The sequence below is a fragment of the Scylla paramamosain genome, chromosome 41 (genome assembly GCF_035594125.1).
Source record: "Scylla paramamosain isolate STU-SP2022 chromosome 41, ASM3559412v1, whole genome shotgun sequence".
In the NCBI taxonomy this organism is placed as follows: domain Eukaryota; kingdom Metazoa; phylum Arthropoda; class Malacostraca; order Decapoda; family Portunidae; genus Scylla; species Scylla paramamosain.
Window position 1 is genome coordinate 6,172,977 of NC_087191.1, and position 20,313 is coordinate 6,193,289.

Here is a 20,313-nt window from a genome sequence, read left to right on the forward strand (position 1 = left end):
ACCAAAAAGCTAAAACCCATAAATAACACTCTTTATAAAGAAACCCCCCCCAAAAAAAATAATTAATTAATTAAGTAAATGAAAATAATTTTTTTTTTTTTTTTTTTTTGTTATTCATCTTCATAGGTACCGAGATGCCAAAATTCTGTTAAAATTCAGGGAAATTATGTGGATAAAAGAACATTATCGAAAAAGTTAATTTTAGCTTTTTTTCGGACTGTTATGTACCAAACCCTAAAGTGCATGCAAAGCCATCTATATGGGGAAATTAAATGACTTTACAAGAAAACTGTCTTTTGAGTGTTTTTCAGCATGTTAGGCACCAAAACGATAAATAATATGGAAGTCACTCTATATGGGAATCCAAAACAAAATTACTGAAAAGGTGTCTTTTCAGTGTTTTACGTAAAAAACGCTAAAACGGATGCACCCAGATCAATATGAAGAAATAGAATAACATTACCAAAAAGGTATATTTTAAGTGTTTTTGAGCTTGTAACCAACAAAAAAAAAAACGCGAAAATGGATGCAAAGCACTCTATATTGGGAAACAAAAAGACATTACGAGAAACGTGTATAATGAGTATTTTATAGTTTAACAAGAACCACGAGGCAAAAAACGCAAAAACTAGTGTATATGGAGAAGTTTCTTAGATACCAAAATCCTGAAACTCCTGAATAACACTCTTAATTGAGAAACAGAATAACATTACTAAATGCGTGTATTTTGAGTGTTTTTCACATTCTTAGTTACTAGAACCCCAAATTGCATGCGAAACTAGCTTTATGTGGGAAGAAAAATGACATTACCAGAAAAGTGTCTTTTGAGGGTTTCTGAGAGAGTTAGGCAATAAAGCACTAAAAAGGAGGGCAATCACCTTACATGGGAATAATACCAACTTTTACCAAGAACTTGCCTTTAAGTGTTTTTAACTCCTTATATACCAAAACGCTAAAACACATGCAAAACACCCTTTATGGAGAAACAGATTAACATTACCAAAAACATTGAGTGTTTTGATCATGTTACCTCTAAAAACGCTTAAATACATGCAAAGAACCCTATGTCTGGGAAACGAAAGGACATTACGAGAAACGTGTATTATGCGTGTTTTTAAGTTCCATAAGTACCAAAAAGCTAAAACCTCTTTATAGAGAAAAAAAAATAAAAAATAAAGAAGTAATTAAATAATAGGATTTTTTTTTTTTTTTTTGTTATTCTTCTTCATAGGTACTGAGATGCCAAAATTCTTGCAAAATTCAAGGAAATTATGTGTAAAAAGAACATTATCAAAAAAGTTAATTTAGGTTTTTTTTCGGACTGTTATGTACCAAACCATGAAGTGCATGCAAAGCCAACTATATGGGAAAATTAAACGACTTTACGAGAAACCTGTGTTTCTAGTTTTTCAGCATGTTAGTCACCAAAACAATAAATAATATTGAAGTCATTCTATGTGGGAATTCAAAACAAAATTACTTTAAACGTGTCTTTTTCGTGTTTTACGTAGAAAAACGCTAAAACGGATGCAAACCAACCAATATGAAGAAATAGAATAAAATTACCAAAAAGGTATAATTTGAGTGTTTTTTTGAGCTTTTTACTTACAAAAAAAAACGCGAAAATGGATGCAAAGCTCTCTCTATTGGTTAACAAAAGGACATTACGAGAAACGTGTATAATGAGTGTTTTATAGATTCTCAAAAATCACAAGGCAAAAAACCTAAAAAATATATGGAGAAGTTTCTTAGATACGAAAATGCTGAAACTCCTGAATAACACTCTTAATTGAGAAACAGAACAACCTTACCAATGCGTGTATTTTGAGTGTTTTTCACATTCTTAGTTACCAAAACCCCAAATTTTATGTGAAAGTAGCTTTATATGGGAAAAAAATGACATTACCAGAAAAGTGTCTTTTAAGTGTTTTTTTTAGCATGATAGGCAATAAAGCACTAAAAAGCAAGGCAATCACATTTCATGGGAATAAAACTAACTTTTTCTAAGAACTTGCTTTTAAGTGTTTTGAGCTCCTTATATACCAAAACGCTAAAACGAATGCAAAACACACTTTATGGAGAAACAGAATAACATTACCAAAAACATGTATTTTGAGTGTTTTTGATCATGTTACCTATAAAAACGCTTAAATACATGCAAAGAACCTTATGTTTGGGAAATTAAAGTACATTTTGAGAGTTTTTTTTTTAAGTTCTTTAAGTACCATTTAGCTAAAACCCATAAATAACATTGTTTATAGAAAAAAAAAAAAGATAGGAATTTATTTATTTATTTATTTTTTTTTTTTTGTTATTCATCTTGATAGGTACCAAGATGCCAAAATTCTGACAAAATTCAGGAAACTTAAGTGAAAACAAAATTTATGAAAAAAAAAATAATTTTAGCTTTTTTTTTCGGACTGTTATGTACCAAACCCTAAAGTGCATGCAAAGCCACCTATATGGGGAAATTAAACGACTTTACCAGAAACCTGTCTTTTGAGTGTTTTTCAAAATGTTAGCAAAACGATATTTAATATGGAAGTCACTCAATATGGGAATCCATCACAAAATTACTGAAAAAGTGTCTTTTCAGTGTTTTACGTAGAAAAACGCTAAAACGGATGCAAACCAACGAATATGAAGAAATAGAATAACATTACAAAAAAGTTATATTTTCAGTGTTTTTGAGCTTCTTACCTACAAAAAACGCGAAAATGGATAGAAAGCACTCTATATTGAGATACAAAAGGACATTACGAGAAACTTGTATAATGAGTGTTTTATAGTTTCACAAGAACCACAAGGCAAAAAACGCAAAAACTCGTGTATATGGATAAGTTTCTTAGATACCAAAATGCTGAAACTCAGAAATAACACTCTTAATTGAAAATACAGAACAACCTTACGATATGCGTGTATTTTGACTGTTTTTCACATTCTTAGTTACCAAAACCCCAAATTGCATGCAAAACTAGCTTTATGTGGTAAAAAAATGACATTACCAGAAAAGTGTCTTTTGAGTGTTTTTGAGCGTGTTAGGCAATAAAGCACTAAAAAGGAGGGCAATCACATTACATGGGAATAAAACCATCTTTTACCAAGAACTTGCCTTTAAGTGTTTTTGAGCTCCTTATATACCAAAAACGCTAAAACGCATGCAAAACACCCTTTATTTAGAAACAGAATAACATTACCAAAAACATGTATTTTGAATGTTTTTGATCATGTTACCTATAAAAACGCTTAAATGCATGCAAAGAATCTTATGTTTGGGAAACGAAAGGACATTTCGAGAAACGTGTATTATGAGTGTTTTTAAGTTCTTTAACTACCAAAAAGCTAACACCCACAAAAAACACTCTTTATAGAGAAAAAAAATAAATTAAAAAAATAGGATTTTTTTTTTTTATTCATCTTCATAGGTACCGAGATGCCAAAATTCTGCAAAAATTCAGGGAAATTATATGAAAAAAGAACATTATGAAAAAGAGTTAATTTTAGCTTTTTTTTCGGACTGTTATGTACCAAACCCTAAAGTGCATGCAAAGCCACCTATATGGGGAAATTAAACGACCTTACCAGAAACCTGTCTTTTGTGTTTTTTTTCAGCATGTTAGGCACCAAAACGATAAATAATTATGGAAGTCACTCAATGTGGGAATCCTTCACAAAATTACTGAAAAAGTGTCTTTTCAGTGTTTTACGTAGAAAAACGCTAAAACGAATGCAAACCAACGAATATGGAGAAATAGAATAACATCACCAAAAAGGTATATTTTGAGTGTTTTTGAGCTTCTTACCTTCAAAAAACACGAAAATGGATGGAAAGCACTCTATATTGGGATACAAAAGGACATTACGAGAAACGTGTATAATGAGTGTTTTATAGTTTCACAACAGCCACAAGGCAAAAATCGCAAAAACTCGTTGTATATGGAGAAGTTTCTTAGATACCAAAATGCTGAAACTCAGAAATAACACTCTTAATTGAGAATACAGAACAACCTTACCAAATGCATGTATTTTGAGTGCTTTTCACATTCTTAGTTACCAAAACCAAAAATTGCATGCGAAACTAGCTTTATGTGGGAAAAAAAATGACATTACCAGAAAAGTGTCTTTTGAGTGTTTTTGAGCGTGATAGGCAATAATGCTCTAAAAAGGAGGGCAATCACATTATATGGGAATAAAACCAACTTTTACCAAGAACCTGCATTTACGTGTTTTTGAGCTTCTTACGAGTACATACGAAAACGCTAAAACGCATGCAAAACACCCTTTATGGAGAAACAGAATAACATTACCAGAAACATGTATTTTGAGTGTTTTTGATCATGTTACCTATAAAAACACCTAAATACATGCAAAGAACCCTATGTTTGGAAAATGAAAGGATGTTACGAGAAACGTGTACTATGAGTTTTTTTAAGTTCGTTATGTTTGAAAAAGCTAAAACCCACAAATAACACTCTTTATAGAGTGTTTTCTTACCTAACAATGTGAAAAACACTCAAAAAGCACATTTTTGTAATCTTGTTCTTATCTCCATATAGAGTGCTCTTCAATGTGTCAAATAGGCCTTGGTACCTTAGAAATAAAAAAAAAAACACTCATAATAAAAGTTTCTTCTAATGTCTTTTCGTTTCCTCTTGCAAAGTATTTTGCATGCATTTATGTTTCTTTTTATATGTAAAAAGAAAAAAAATGTTTATGGTAATAAAGGGTGTTTTGCATACATCTCAGCGTTATGGTACGTAAGTAGCTGAAAATACTCAAAAGATAAATCTTTGGTTGTCTTGTTCTTTCATATAGGTAGCTTTCCATGCTTTTTATAACTTTGGTACCTACCACGTTCATCAACACTCAAAAGACATGTTTCTGGAAATGTCGTTTCATTTTCCCATAGATGGTGCTCTGGAGGCATTTTGACGTTTTGGTACATAAAATTGTGAAAAACACTCAAAATAAACGTTTTTGGTAATGTTCTGTATGTACCAAAACGCTAAAATGCGTGCAAAACAACCATCATAAAGTAACGTGTATTCAATAAAAAAAAAAAAATAATAAAATAAAAAAAACGGCTATTTCTAGTGTTTTTTTTCAGCTTCTTACGTACAAAAGACCAAAATGCATCCAAAGCACCCTATATGATGAAGCAAAATGACATTACAAAAACACGTATTATGAGTGTTTTTGAGTTTCTTAGGTACCAAAACGTTACAAAGCGTGAACAGCACTCTTAATGGAGAAAAAGATTTTTTTTTTTTTTTGTGTGTGTGTGTGTGTGTGTGTGTGTGTGTGTGTGTGTGTGTGTGTGTATTTTTAACCATCTCAGGTACCGAAACGACAAAATGCATGCAAAAGCATCCTATATGGGGAAACGAAAAGATATTACGAGAAACGTGTGTTATGAGTGATTTTGCGTTTCTTAGGCTCGAAAACGCTACTCGTAAAACGCATGAGTAGCACACTGTTTGGAGAAACAGTACATAATTACGAAAAAAAAAACGTGTAATTTGAGTGTTTTTCACATTGTTAGGTTATAAAATGCCAAAGTGCTTGCAAATTCCTCTACAGGTGTAAATGAAACGACATGACAAGAAAAATGTCTTTTGTATTTTTTCAACACATCCTAATTAGCATGGAAAGTATCCTATATGAGAATACAACATAACATCACCAAAAACGTGTCTTTTAAGCGCTTGCTTCTTACGTTCCAAAATGCTAAAACACATCCAAAACACCTTTTATGGAATAACAGAATATCATCACCAAAAACGTGTATTTTGAGTGTTTTGAGCTTGTTACATACAAAAACACCAAAAAAACATGCAAAGGGGAAACGAAAAGGAAAGGAAATTACGAAATTACGAAATTACGAAAGGAAATTACGAGAAACGTGTATTATGAGTGTCTGAGTTTCTTAAAGTATAAAACATTAAATCAACTGAATGGCACTCTTAATGGAGAAACATAATAACATTACCAAAAACGTGCTTTTTGAGTGTTTTTCACCATGTTATGTAACGAAACACTAAAAATGCATGCATAGCACCCTATATGGCGAAACCAAAGGACATTACGAAAAACGTGTATTATATGTGTTTTAGAGCTTCTTAGGTACCAAAACGCTAATACGCATAAATAGCGTTCTATGGAGAAAAATGACATTACCAAAAACGTGTAATTAAAATATTCTTTACAGTGTTAGGTACCAAAACGCCAAAATGGATGCAAAATTCCCTATATAGGGAAATGAAACTATAATTCCAGAAACGTCTTTTGCGTGATTTTCAGCGTGTTAAGCAACAAAACGCTAAATAGCATTCAAAACACCGGATATGGGAATACAAAATAACATCACCAAAAACGTGTCTTTTGAATATTTTCAAAATCCTTCAAACGCATGTAAAACACCCTTTATAGAGAAAAGAATAACATTACAAAAAAAATTTTTTTTTTTCTTTTCTTTTCCTTACAAAAACGCCAGAATGCATGGAAAGCACTCTATATGGAGAAACAAAAGAACATTACGAGACACGTATTATTATAGGACCAAAGGCTCCTATGTGCGGAAACGAAAGGACATTACGAGAAAAGATGTGTTTTGAATGTTTTTGAGAGTGGTAGGCACCAAACCGCCAGATAGCAGGGGAATAACCCTATATGGGAATAAAAACATCACCAAGAAAGTGTCTTTTGAGTGTTTTTGAGCTTCTTACGTACCAAAACGTTAAAACGCATACAAAATTTGTGGAGAAACACAATAACGTGAATTTTGAGTCTTTTTAGCTTATCTAAAAAAAACGCCAAAATGATTGCAAAGCACCATATATGGAAAAAAAAGAAAGTATATTTTGAGAAATGTGCATTTTTTTTTTTTTTTTTTTTTTTTTTTTTAGTTTCTTAGGTACCAAAACGCTAATGCTTGTGAATAGCACTCTTCATGGAGAAACAGAACAACATTATCAAAAACATGTTTTTAAGCGTTTTTAACATTGTTAAAGGAACGTATCTTTTCAGTGTTTATGAACGTGTTGAGCACCAAAAGACTAAAAGAATGCAAAGCACCAAATATGGAAAAACAAAACGACTTAACCAAAAACGTGTATTTTGAGTGTTTTTGAGCTAGTTATGTACCAAAACGCTAAAACACATGTAAAATACCCTTTTATGGGGAACAGAACAACTTTATCAAAAAATGTATGTTTAGAGTTTTTGAGCTTGTTACATAGAAAAACGTCAAAATGAATGCAAAGTATCCTATATAATGAACCGAAAAGATATTATGAGAAACGAGTAATTTGAGTGTTTTAGAGCTTCTTAGGTACCTAAATACGAATAGCACTCTATATGAATAAAAAGATCAAAATTACCAACAAAGTGTATTTTTAGTTTTTTTTTTTTTTTTCACAATGTTATGTACTAAAACGCTAAAATGTATGTGAAGCACCATGTACTGGGCAACGAAACGACATTTCCAGTAACATGTCTTTTGAATGTTTATAGCCATGCTTGGCACGAAAACGCGAAAAAACATCGAAAGCTCACTATATAGGAAATGAAACCATGTAACTTTTGAGTGTTTTTGAGCTACTTACCTACTAAGACCCTAAAACACATGCAAAACACGCTTGACAGAGAAACAGAAAAAAATTGTATTTTGAATGTTTTTGAGCCTGTTACGTAGAAAAAAAATTAAAATGCATGGAAAGCACTATTAGGAAACGAAAAAAAAAAAACATTACAAGAACCATGTATTATGAGAGTTAGAGCTTTTTAGATACCAAAACGCTAAAAAGGATGAAAGATAATAAAATTACCAAAAATGTGCTTTTTGAGTGTTTTTTTTTTTTTCACATTATGTACCAAAACGCTAAAATGTTTGAAAATCACCCCATATGGAGAAAAGAAAGGAATTTATGATGAACGTATATTATGTATGTTTTGAGTTTCTTTGGTACCAAAACGCTAAAACGTGTGAATACCTGCTATGTGGAAAAACCGAACACCATTTCCAAAAACATGTATTTTCAGTGCATCCAAACCATACTATATGTGGAAAGGAAACGAAACGTGCATTAACGTTTTGGTACATATGAAGCTGAAAACACTCAAAATACATACATACATACATACATATATATATATATATATATATATATATATATATATATATATATATATATATATATATATATATATATATATATATATATATATATATATATATATATATATATATATATATATATATATACATATATATGTATATTTTTTATAATGATGTTCTGTTTTCACGCGCTTTCCGTGCTTTTTAGTTTTTTGATGCATATTATGTTCAAAACACCCAGATGACACGTTCCTTGTTATATCGTTTCATTACCGTTAAATAGAGTGCTTTGCATGCATTTTTTGCGTTTTAGTACCTAACAATCTTAAAAAAAATTCAAAACACGTTTTTGGCAATGCTGTTCTATTTCTCCATGAAGGGCATTTTGCATGCGTTTTAACGTTTTAATATGTAATATGCTGAAAAAAAACAAAGAAGAGATACTTTTTTTTAGTATTGTGTTTTCTTCTCCTATAAAGGGAATTTTTGCATACACCGGTGATTTGGTACCAAACAAGCTTAAAAAAAAAAAAAGAAAAAAAAACTGAAAAGATACGTTTTTGGTAACGTTGTTTTCTTTTACAATTAAATGTGTCGTGCATGGAATTTGGCCTTTAAGTACATTCAATATACACGTTTTTTTTTCTTTTATGTTGTTTTGCTTATCCATATAGAATGCCATAAACTTGTCTTAGCCTTTTCTCACCTAAAAATCCGAAAAAAAAATTCCTAATACACGTTTCTGTTAATATCGTTTCGTTTCCCCATATCGGTTCCTTTACTTGCATTTTTGGCGTTTTGTTAACTAACAAGCTAAAAAAAAAAAAGATTAAAAAACATTTTTGGTGTTTTTTTTCCAATAAAAGGTGTTTTGGACGCGATTTAGCGTTTTGGTACGTAAGAAACTAAAAAAAAAAAAAACACTCAAAAGACACGTTTTTCATAATGTTTTGTTTTCAGATATAGATTGTTTTCCATGCTCTTTATCGTTTGTTGCCTAATATGCTCAAAAACACGCATGTAACATGTTTCTGGTGGTGTCGTTTCCTTAACCCAAATAAGTTGCTTTGCATGCATTTTGGAGTTTTGCTAACTAGCTGTAAAACACTTATAACATAGGTTTGGTAATCTTGTTTTGTTTCTCCATAAAGGATGTTTTGCATGCATTTTAGCGTTTTGATACGTAAGAAGAAAAACACTCAAACGACACGTTTTTTACAATGTTGTTTGTTTTCCCCAAATAGGGTGATTTGCATCCACTTTAGCGTTTTGGTAAAAATAAGCTAGAAAATACTCAGGTTTCCTGTAATGTCATTTCGTTACCCCAAATAGAGTGCTTTACGTGCATTTTGGCGTTTTAGTACCTAAAAAGCTGGATAACACTCAAAATACACATTTTGGGTAATGTTCTATTTCTCCATAAAAAAGAAAAAGCGCTTTGCATGCGTTATAGCGATTTGGTACGCAAGAAGTCGTAAAACACTCAATAGACAAGTTTTAGTAATGTTCTTTTCTTTTCCCATAAAGGATGTTTTGCATGCACTTTGGCGCTTTTGTACCTAACAAGCTCAAAAAACTTTTAATACACGTTTTTGGTTAATGTTGTTCATTTTTTCTTCATGTAGAGTTTCTTCATGTATGTATTTTGGCGTTTTCGTACCTAACATGGGGAAAAACACTCATAGTACACGTACATTACATAGTACATTACAACATAGGTAATGTTGTTCTGCTTCTTTATATATGGTTCTTTGAATGCATTTTCAAGTTTTAGTATCTAATATGTGGAAAAACCCTCATAATACAAGTTTTTCATAATGTTACTCCGTTTCTCCATATAGAGTGTTATTCATGTATTTTAGCATTTTATAGCATAAGAAGTTGAAAAGACATAACATTTCTGTTAAAATCGTTTCTTTTCCCAATATCTGGTAATTTGCATGCATTTTGGTGTTTTGGTACCTAACAAGCTCAAAAACACTCAAAAGAAATATTTTTTGCTGATGTTTTTGTTTCTCCATAAACGGTGTTTTGGATGCGTTTTAGCAGTTTGGTGCGTAAGAAGCACTCAAATGACACGTTTTTAATCAAGCATTTTTTTTTTTTTTCCATATAGAGTGTTTTCCACGATTTTTTTTTTTTTTATAGCATTTGATACCTTATATAATAATAATAAAAAGCACGTTTCTGGTAATGTTATTTCCTTATCCCAAATAAGGTGATTTGCATGTATTTTCGGGTTTTGCTTCTTAACTTTGTGGAAAAAATTAAAAAAAACTCATGATTTTGTTAATGTTGTTCTGTTTTTCCATAAGTGGTGTTTTCCACGCGTTGTAACGTTTTGGTACATAAGAAGCAGAAAACACACAAAAGAAGTTGTTTATAATGTTGTTTGATTGTCCCAAATACGGTTCTTTGCATACACTTTAGTGTTTTGTTAAGTAACAAGCACAAAAAATATCATTTAATTTGCATGCATTTTGGCGTTTTAGTACCTAACAAGTTCAAAAACACTCAAAATACCAGTTTTTGGTAATGATGTTCTGTTTTCCCATTGAGTTTTTGAGCGTTTTAGCGATTTGGTACGTAATAAGCTCAAAACACTCAAAAGACACGTTTTTGATAATGTTGGTTTCTTTTCTTTTCCGGCAATATAAGTTTTATATTCTTTTTACCCTTTTGGTGTCTAATATGCAAAAAAAAAAAAACTCAAATGGGGCGTTTCAGGTAATGTCGTTTCATTACACAAAGTAGGGTGTTTTGCATGTATTTTGTCGTTTTGGTACCTAATAAGCTCAAAAACACTCAAAATACGCGTTATTTGTCAATAAAGACGTTTTGCATGCGTTTTAGAGTTTTCGTACGTAAGAAAAATAGTAAAAAAGAAACATTCATAAGAGTTTTCGGTAAAGTTCTTTTCTTTTTCAATACAGATTCTTTTGCATGCAGTTTGGCGTTTTGGTACCTGACAACCTTAAAAAGAATATATGTTTTTTGGTAATATTTTTTTTTTTGTTTTTTGGTAATATTCTTCTGTTTCTTCATATAAGGTACTTTGTATGTATTTTGGAGTTTTAATATTTAACATCGGGAAAAAAAAATCTTACAAAATTGGCACATAAGAAGCTGAAAAAAGCTCATAATACTTGTTTTCGTTAATATCGTTTAATTTATAAATATCATGTGATTTCCATGCATTTTTGCATGCATACTCAAAACACCCGTTATTGGTTATGCTAATCTGTTTCTCCATAAAGGGTATTTTGCAAACGTTTTAGGGTTTTGGTGCATTAGAAGCTCAAAAAAAAAAAAAAAATCAAGACACATTTTGATAGTTTTGTTTTCCCATGTATAGTGTTTTCTATGCTTTTTTAGCGTTTTTGTGCCTAATATGGTCAAAAACACCCATATGACACGTTTTTGGTACTATCGTCTCGTTGTCCAAATTAGCGTGCTTTGCAAGCATTTTAGCGTTTTGATCCTAACAAGCTGGGAAACACTCGAAACATACGTTTTTGGTAAGGCTGTTCTGTTTCTCCATGATGGATGTTTTACATACGTTTTTGTACCTAAGAAGCTGAAAGCATTAAAAGCACATGTTTTAGGTAATGTTTTATTTATTTTCCCATATAGGATGCATTGCATGCACTTTGACGTTTTGGTACCTAAGAAATTCGAAAACACTTATAACATACGTTTTTGGTAAGGTTGTTTTATTTTTTTTTATAGGGTGCATTGTTTGCATTTTTGCGTTTTGGAATAACTTGAAAAACTCTCATAATACACGTTTTATGTAATGCTGCTTCTCCATAGAGAGTGTTTTGGGGTTTTGGTATCATAATACACATTTCTGTTAGAATCGTTTCGTTTCCCCATATCGGGCCCTTTGCATGGATTTTGGCGTTTTGTTATCTAAGAACCTCAAAACAATTAAAACACTTTTTTTGCTAATGTTGCATTAATGCATTTTAGCGTTTGATGGTTAATACGCTCAAAAACACCTCAATTACACGTTGTTACCCCAAATAGAGTGGTTTGCATGCATATTAACGTTTTGTTATTTAATAAGCTGAAAAATCTCAAAGTACACGCTTATGTAAAAAAAAAAAAATTCCTCATAAAGGATGTCTTGAATGCGTTTTAGCGCTTTAGTACGTAAGATAAAAACAAAACAAAAAAACACTCAAAAACATGTTTTTATTTATTTATTTTATTTTATTTTATTTTTTTTACATATAAGGTGCTTTGCATATAAAAACACTGAAAAGACACCTTTTTAGTAATGCTGTTCTCTTTTCCCATATAAAATGCCTTGCATGAACAGTTGCATTTTCGTACCTAAGAAAATAAAACGTTTTTCGTAGTCTTTTTCTGTTTCTCCCTATAGATTACTATTCATATGTTTTATCGGTTTGTTACCTAAGAAGGTGGAAAATACTCATAAAACAAAATTCTGTTAATATCGTTTCGTTTCCCCATATCGGGACATTTGCATGCATTTTTGCGTTTTGGTACCTATTAAGCTGGAAAACACTTATGTTATGGGTAAAATTTCCCCATAAAGGATATTTTGCCCGCGTTTTATTGTTTTGGTACGTACTCGTAAGAAGCTAAAAAATACTCAAAAGTCACGTTTATTTTAATGTTTTCTTTTTCCCAAATAGTGTTTTATATACTATTCTGCGTTTTGTTGCCTAATACGCTGAAAAACACCCAAATGACACGTTTCTGGTAAAGTCCTTCCGTTACCCCAAATAGGGTGTTTTGCAAGCATTTTGGAGTTTTGGTAAATACCAAGCAAGAAAAAACTCGAAACACATGTTTTTGGTCATGTTGTTCTGATTCTCCATAAAGGGTGTTTTCCATGCGTTTTGGCGTTTTGGTACGTAAGAAGGTAAAAAGGAAAAAAAAAACACTGATAAGACACGTTTTTGGCAATGTTCTCTTCTTTTCCCATATCGGGTGCTTTGCATGCACTTTGGAATTTGTGGTACCTAACAAGATCAAAAACATTCATGATACACTTATTTGGTAATCTTTTTTTATTTTTTTTCATAGAGTTCTATGCATGTATTTCGTCGTTTTGGTACGCAATATGGGGGAAAACTTATAATAAACGTTTTTGGTATTGTTATTCGGTTTCCCCATATAGACTGATATTCACAAGTTTTAGCCTTTTGGCACATAAGAAGCTGAATAAAGCTTCTAGCGTTCTAGCGTTTTGCTACATAAGCTGTAAAACAATCATAAAACACTTTTGTGTTAATATCGTTTCGCTTCCCAATATCAGTTAATTTGCATGCATTTTGGCATTGTGTTACCTAACAAGCTCAAAACTTTCAAAACTTCCGTTTTTAGTAATGTAATTCTTTTTCCTCATACAGGGTATTTTGCACGCGTTTTAACTCTTTGGTACGTAAGAGGCTCAAAAAGCCTCTTACGTACCAAAAAGTTAAAACGCATGCAAAATACCTCAAAAGACACTTAAAAGACACTTTTATAATAATGCCCTTTAGCGTTTTGGTACCTAACAACCTCAAAAATACTCAATACACATTTTTGGTAATGTTGCTTTGTTTCTTCATATAGGGTGCTTTGTATGCATTTTTGCATTTTGGTACCTAATAACACTCATAATAAAAGTTTTGGTAATGTTCTATTTCTCTATATAGAGTGCTATTCACGTGTTTAAGCGTGTTGGTACATAAAAAGCTGAAAAACACTCATAATAGAAGTTTCTGTTAATATCGTTTTGTTTCCCAATGTCCGGTGATTTTCATGCATTTTGGTGTTTTGTTACCTAACATGCTCTAAAAAATCTCAAAGTACACTTTTTTGCTAATGTTTTTCTGTGTTTCCATGAAGAGTGTTTTGTATGCGTTTCAGTGTTTTGGTAAGTAAGAAGCTGAGAGATACTCAAAACACAAATTTTTTGTAATGTTTTGCTTTTCCTCTGCATGCACTTTAGCATTTTGATACCTAACAAGCTCAAAATTATTGTTAATACACATTTTTGGTAATGTTGTTTTATTTCTTCATATAGGGTACTTTGCATGAACTTTACCGTTTTGGTACCTTACAAACTCAAAAATATTCATAATACACGTTATTGGTGATATTGTTCTGTTTTTCCATATATTGTGTTATTCACGTGTTTTAGCATTTTCTTACCTATGAAGTTCAAAAACACTTATAATACATATTTATGTAATATCGTTTCGTTTCTCAGTATGTATTGCATTTATTTTGGCGTTCTCGTACCTAACAAGCTCAAAGCTTTCAATACACCCGTTTTTGGTAAGGCTGTTCTGTTTCTTCATAAATGGTGTTATCCATGCGTTTTAGCACGTTTGGTACGTAAGAAACTCAAAAAAGTTTCAAAAGACACATTTTTTAATAATGTTCTTTTCTTTTCCCAAGTGGAGTGTTCTCCAAGGATTTAATCTAATATGCTCAAAACTCCCAAATGACACGTTTCTGTTAAAGTCATTCCGTTACCCGATTAAGGGTGTTTTGCATGCTTATTGGTGTTTTGTTACCTAAGGAGCTTAGAAACTCTAAAAATGTATGTTTTTGGTAATGTTCTTTTTCTCCATAAAGGTTATTTTCCATGCGTTTTAGCGTTTTGTTACGTAAGGAACTAAAAAATATTATTATTATCTTATTGAGAAACCTAACAACATTACCGAAAACGTGTGTGTGTTTAGTATTTTCCAGCTGGTTACATACTAGAACGACATTTACAGAAAACGTGCCATTTGGATGTTTTTGAGCATATTAAGCACCAAAACTCTAAAACGCATGAAAAATACCCTACATGGGAAAACAAAATAACATTATCATCGTGTGTATTTTGAGGGTTATCTTCTTATGTACTAAAACGCTAAAACGCGCGAATATTTATATATATGGAGAAACAGAATAATTTTACCAAAAACCTACTGTGAGTATTTTTCTTTGTGTTCAGGTACCAAAACCCAAAAATGCATACAAAGCACTCATACAAATTGCTTTATATGCATTTTGGATACAAAAACATGCGTTATGATTTTTTTTAAGCTCGTAACATACCAAAAAAGCTCTTTATGGAGAAACAGAGCAACGTTGCCAAAAAACGTGTTTTGAGTTTTTTTTCTTTTTTTTTTCCAACATGCTGGGTACGAAAATAACAAAACACATGCAAAGCATCCTATTTGAGGTAACGAAACGGCATTCCCAGAGATATATCATTTCTGTGTTTTTTGAGCATATTAGCCACAAAAAAAGCTATAAAAACATTGAAAACACTCTTTATCAAAAACACGTCTTTTGAGTGTTTTTTGAGCTTCTTCCGAACCAAAAGGCTAAAACAGTGTAACACTGTTTATAGAAAAACAGAACAACATTACCAAAAAATGTGTTTCTTCATTGTTTTTGGGCTTGTTAGGTAACAAAACACCAAAGTCCATGATAATCACCCGATATGGGGAAACGAAACGATATTAGCAGAAACGTGTGTTATAATTGTTTTTCAACTTCTTCAGTAACAAAACGCTAAAAACACGTGAATATCACTATATTGAGAAACAGAACAGCATCATCAAAACTTGTATTATGAGTGCTTTTCTCAATGTTAGGTACAAACAAAATGCTAAAATGCATATAAAGCACCCTATAAGAAGAAACAGAATAATATTACAAAAATGTGTATTATGAGTGTTTTTACCAAAACGCTAAAGTGCATGCAAACTCCCAATAAGGCAAAAATAAATATTAATAACAAAAACGTGTCTTTTCAGCGTTTTTCAGCTTCTTAGTACCAAAACGCGAAAACGCATACAAAACGTTGTTTATGGAGAAACAGAAGTACATAATCGAGAATTTGTCTTTTCATTGTTTTCCAACTAGTTGGGTACCGAAACGTGAAAATGCATGCAAAGCACCCTATTTGGGTAGCGAATCGACATCACCAGAAACGTGTAATTTGTGTGATTTGAGCATATTACGCACGAAAACGCTAGAAAGCAGAGGGAAACAAAGCAACATTATCAACAACGTGTCTTTTAAGAAATCTTAAGCTTCTTACGTACCAAAACGCTGAAACATATGTAAAACACCCTTTAAGGTGAAACAAAACTATATTAAGAAAAACGTGTGTTTTGAGTGTTTTTGAGCTATTTAGGTAACAAACGCCAATATATATATATATATATATATATATATATATATATATATATATATATATATATATATATATATATATATATATATATATATATATATATATATATATATATATATATATATATATATTAGTTTTCAACTAATGTTGAAAACAACATTAGTGTTTTTGAGCGTACAAAACGCTAAAATGTGAGCAAAGAAACATTTATGGGAAACTTTAGCAAAAAAATTCTTATTTCAGTGTCTTTTAACTTGTTAGGTACTAGACCCCATATTGCATGCAAAGAACTCTATTTAAGGAAACGAAACGATATTAACAGAAACGTGTATTATGAGTGTTTTTATTTTTATTTTTTTATGTACCAAAACGCTAAAACACGTGAATATTCCTCTATATGAGAGAGAAAAAAAAAAACATTAACAAAACCAGTAGCAAAACCACCAGAAACTTGTTATTTAGGTGTTTTGAGCGTATTAGGCAGCAAAACGCTAAAAAAGCAAGGAAAACACCCTATATGGGAAAACAAGATAACATTAACAAAATCGAGTGTTTTTGAGCTTCTTACGTACCAAAACGATAAAAGGCGTCCAAAACAATATTATCAAAAAACGTATGTTCTGAGATTTTTTTTAGCTTGTAAGGTAACAAAACTCCAAAATGTATGCAAATTACCCTATATAGGTAAAAGAAACGATATTAACATAAAGGTGTATTATGTCGTTCTCAGCTTCATAGATGCCAAAAGTCTAAAACACGTGAATAATACTATACTTGCAGAAACAAAACAACATTACCAAAAGCGTACTTTATGGGGTTTTTTTTCCCCATGATAGGTACCAAAACGCCTAAAAGCATAGTGAACACCATACATAAAAAAAAAAAAAACAGACCAACATTTCGAATAACTTGTATGCTAAGTGTTTTTGAGCTTGTTAGATAAAAAAAAACACCAAAGTGCATGCAAGACAACCTGTATAGGAAAAGCAATCAATATTAACAAAAACTTGTCTTTTGAGTGTTTTTTCAGTTTCTTACGTACTAAAACTTTAAAACGCATGAAAAACACCCTTTATGGAGAAAGAGGACAACATTACTATAAACGCGTGTTTTGAGACTTTTCCCGATCATTAGCTACCAAAACGCCAAAATGCAGACAGCATACTATTTGATGTAAAGAAATTATATTACCGGAAACGTGTCATTTGAGTGTTTTGACCATATTAGAAACCAACCCCACAAAAAAAAAAAAGAACATGGAAAACACTCTATATAGGAAAAAAAAAATATATAACATCGAAAACGTGTCTTTTGAATGTTTTTGAGCTTCTTATGTACCGAATTTCTAAAAAGCATGCAAAACATCTTTTATGGTGTAATAGAACATTACCAGAAATGTGTGTTTTGAGTGTTTTTGAGCTTGTTGGGTACGAAAACGCCAAAATGCACACAAATTAACGGACATTGAGAAACGAAAAGTTATTAAGAAAAAAATATTATTATGAGTGTTTTTCAACATCTTATGTACGAAAACACTAAAACACGTGAATATCACTCTATATGGAGAAAAAAGCATTAACCAAAGAAATGGGGTTTTTCCTCATGTTAGGTACGACAATCTATACAGAATACCATATAGAAAAAACAGAACAACATTACCAAAAACGTATATTATAAGTGTTTTGAGCTTCTTAGGTAATAAAATACTGAAACACGTGATTAGCACACCCATTTAGGCGTTTTGGTTTCTAAAAAGCTGGAAAACGCTTTAATCATACGTTTTTGGTAATGTCTCATGATAAAGGCTATTGTGCACGCGTTTTAGCATTTTGGAACGTAAGAAGCTCAAAAACACTCAAACGACACCATTTTGAAAATGTTGTTTTGATTTTTATATAGAGTGTCTTCCATGCTCTTTAGAGTTTTGGTGCCTAACGCTGAAAAGCCCCGAAATATTTTTTTTTTTTCTGGGAATGTCGTCTCTTTACCCTATAGAGGGTGAAATTGATGAATCTTTGCGTATTGGTACGTAATAAGCTGAAAAACACTCAAAATACACGTTTTTGGCAATATTATTCTGTTTCTCCATGAAGTTTCTTTTCTATGCAGTATAGTGTTTTGGTACGTAAAAAGCTGAAAACACTCAAAAGACACGTTTTTGTTTGTTTCTCCAGTATAGCTTACTTTGCATGCACTTTGGCGTTTTCGAAAACACTACTATGTTTTTGTACCCTAAATGAGGAAAGGAAACACGATTTCCAGAAAAGTGCCTTATATACATATATATATATATATATATATATATATATATATATATATATATATATATATATATATATATATATATATATATATATATATATATATATATATATATATATATATATATATATATATATATATATATATATATATATATATATATATATATATATATATATATATATATATATTAAAAAAAATGTGTCGAGTGTTTTTCAGCTTACGTACTAAAACGGTAAAACGCATAGAAAACACTGTTTGTGGAGAAAAAAAAAATACCAATAATGTGTATTTTGAGTTATCAGCGTAATAAGTAGTAAAACGCCAAAATGCATGCAGAGCTCCTATATGAAGTAACGAAACGACATTTCCAAAAACGTGTCATTTTGGTGTTTTTTTTTTTTTTTTTAGGGTATTAGGCACCAAAACGCTGAAAAAGAAAAAAAAAACATGAAAAATACCCTATATAGGAAAATGAAACAACTTCAACAAAATCGTGTCCTTTGTGTGCTTTTGTGCTTCTTATGTAACAAAACGATAACTAAACTAAACAAAAACTTGTGTTTGAGTGTTTTTGAGCTTGTTAGATAACTAATCGCGAAAATGCAAGCAAAGTTTCAGATATGGGGAAAAGAAAAGATATTAACGCTGTTTTTCAGCTTATGTAACGAAACGCTAAAACACGTAAATAGCATTTTATATGAAGAAACAGAACATCATTACGAAAAACGTGTATTATGGGTGCTTTTCCCCATGTTAGGGACCAAAACGCCAAAATACATATAAATCACCCTATATGAAGAAACAGAACGACATAATCACAAACATGTATTATAAATATTTTTGAGTTTGTTAGTTATCAAAACGCCAAAGTACATGCAAAGCACCCTATAAAAGAAGAAAAAAAATATTACCAAAAACATATCTTTTGAGTGTTTTTCATCTTCGTACGTACCGAAACTCTAAAAGGGATTGAAAACGCACTTTACTGAGAAATAGAACATTAAAAAAAACGTGTGTTTTAAGTGTTTTTAAGTTAGGTACCAAAACGACAGAATGCATGTAGAATACCTTGTCTGGAGTAACTAAAAGATAGTACCTGCAACGTGCCATTTTGGAATTTTTGAGCAAATTAGGACACAAAAAGCTAAAAAGCATGGAAATAGCTCTATATGAGAAAAGAAAACAACATTGTCAAAAACGTTTCTTTTTTGTGTTTTTGAGAGTACAAAACACTAAAATGTGAGCAAAGAAACATTTATGGGAAACTTTAGCAAACAATTCTTATCTCAGTCTTTTAACTTGTTAGGTACCCATATTGCCCCATAAACCCCATATTGCATGCAAAGGACCCTATTTGAGGAAACTAAACGATATTAACGGAAACGTGTATTATGAGTGTTTTTTTTATCTACCAAAACACTAAAACACGTGAATATTACTCTATATGAGGAAAAAAAAACATTAACAAAACCAGTAGCAAAACATCACCAGAAACTTGTCATTTAGGTGTTTTGAGCATATTAGGCAGCAAAACGCTTAAAAAGCAAGGAAAACACCCTATATGGGAAAACGAGATAACCTTAACAAAATCGAGTGTATTTGAGCTTCTTACGTACCAAAACGATGTCCGAAACAATATTAGCAAAAACGTTATGTTCTTATATTTTTTTAGCTTGTTAGGTAACAAAACGCCAAAATGTATGCAAATTACCCTATATAGGTAAATGAAACGATATTAACATAAAGGTGTATTATGTCTTTTTTCAGCTTC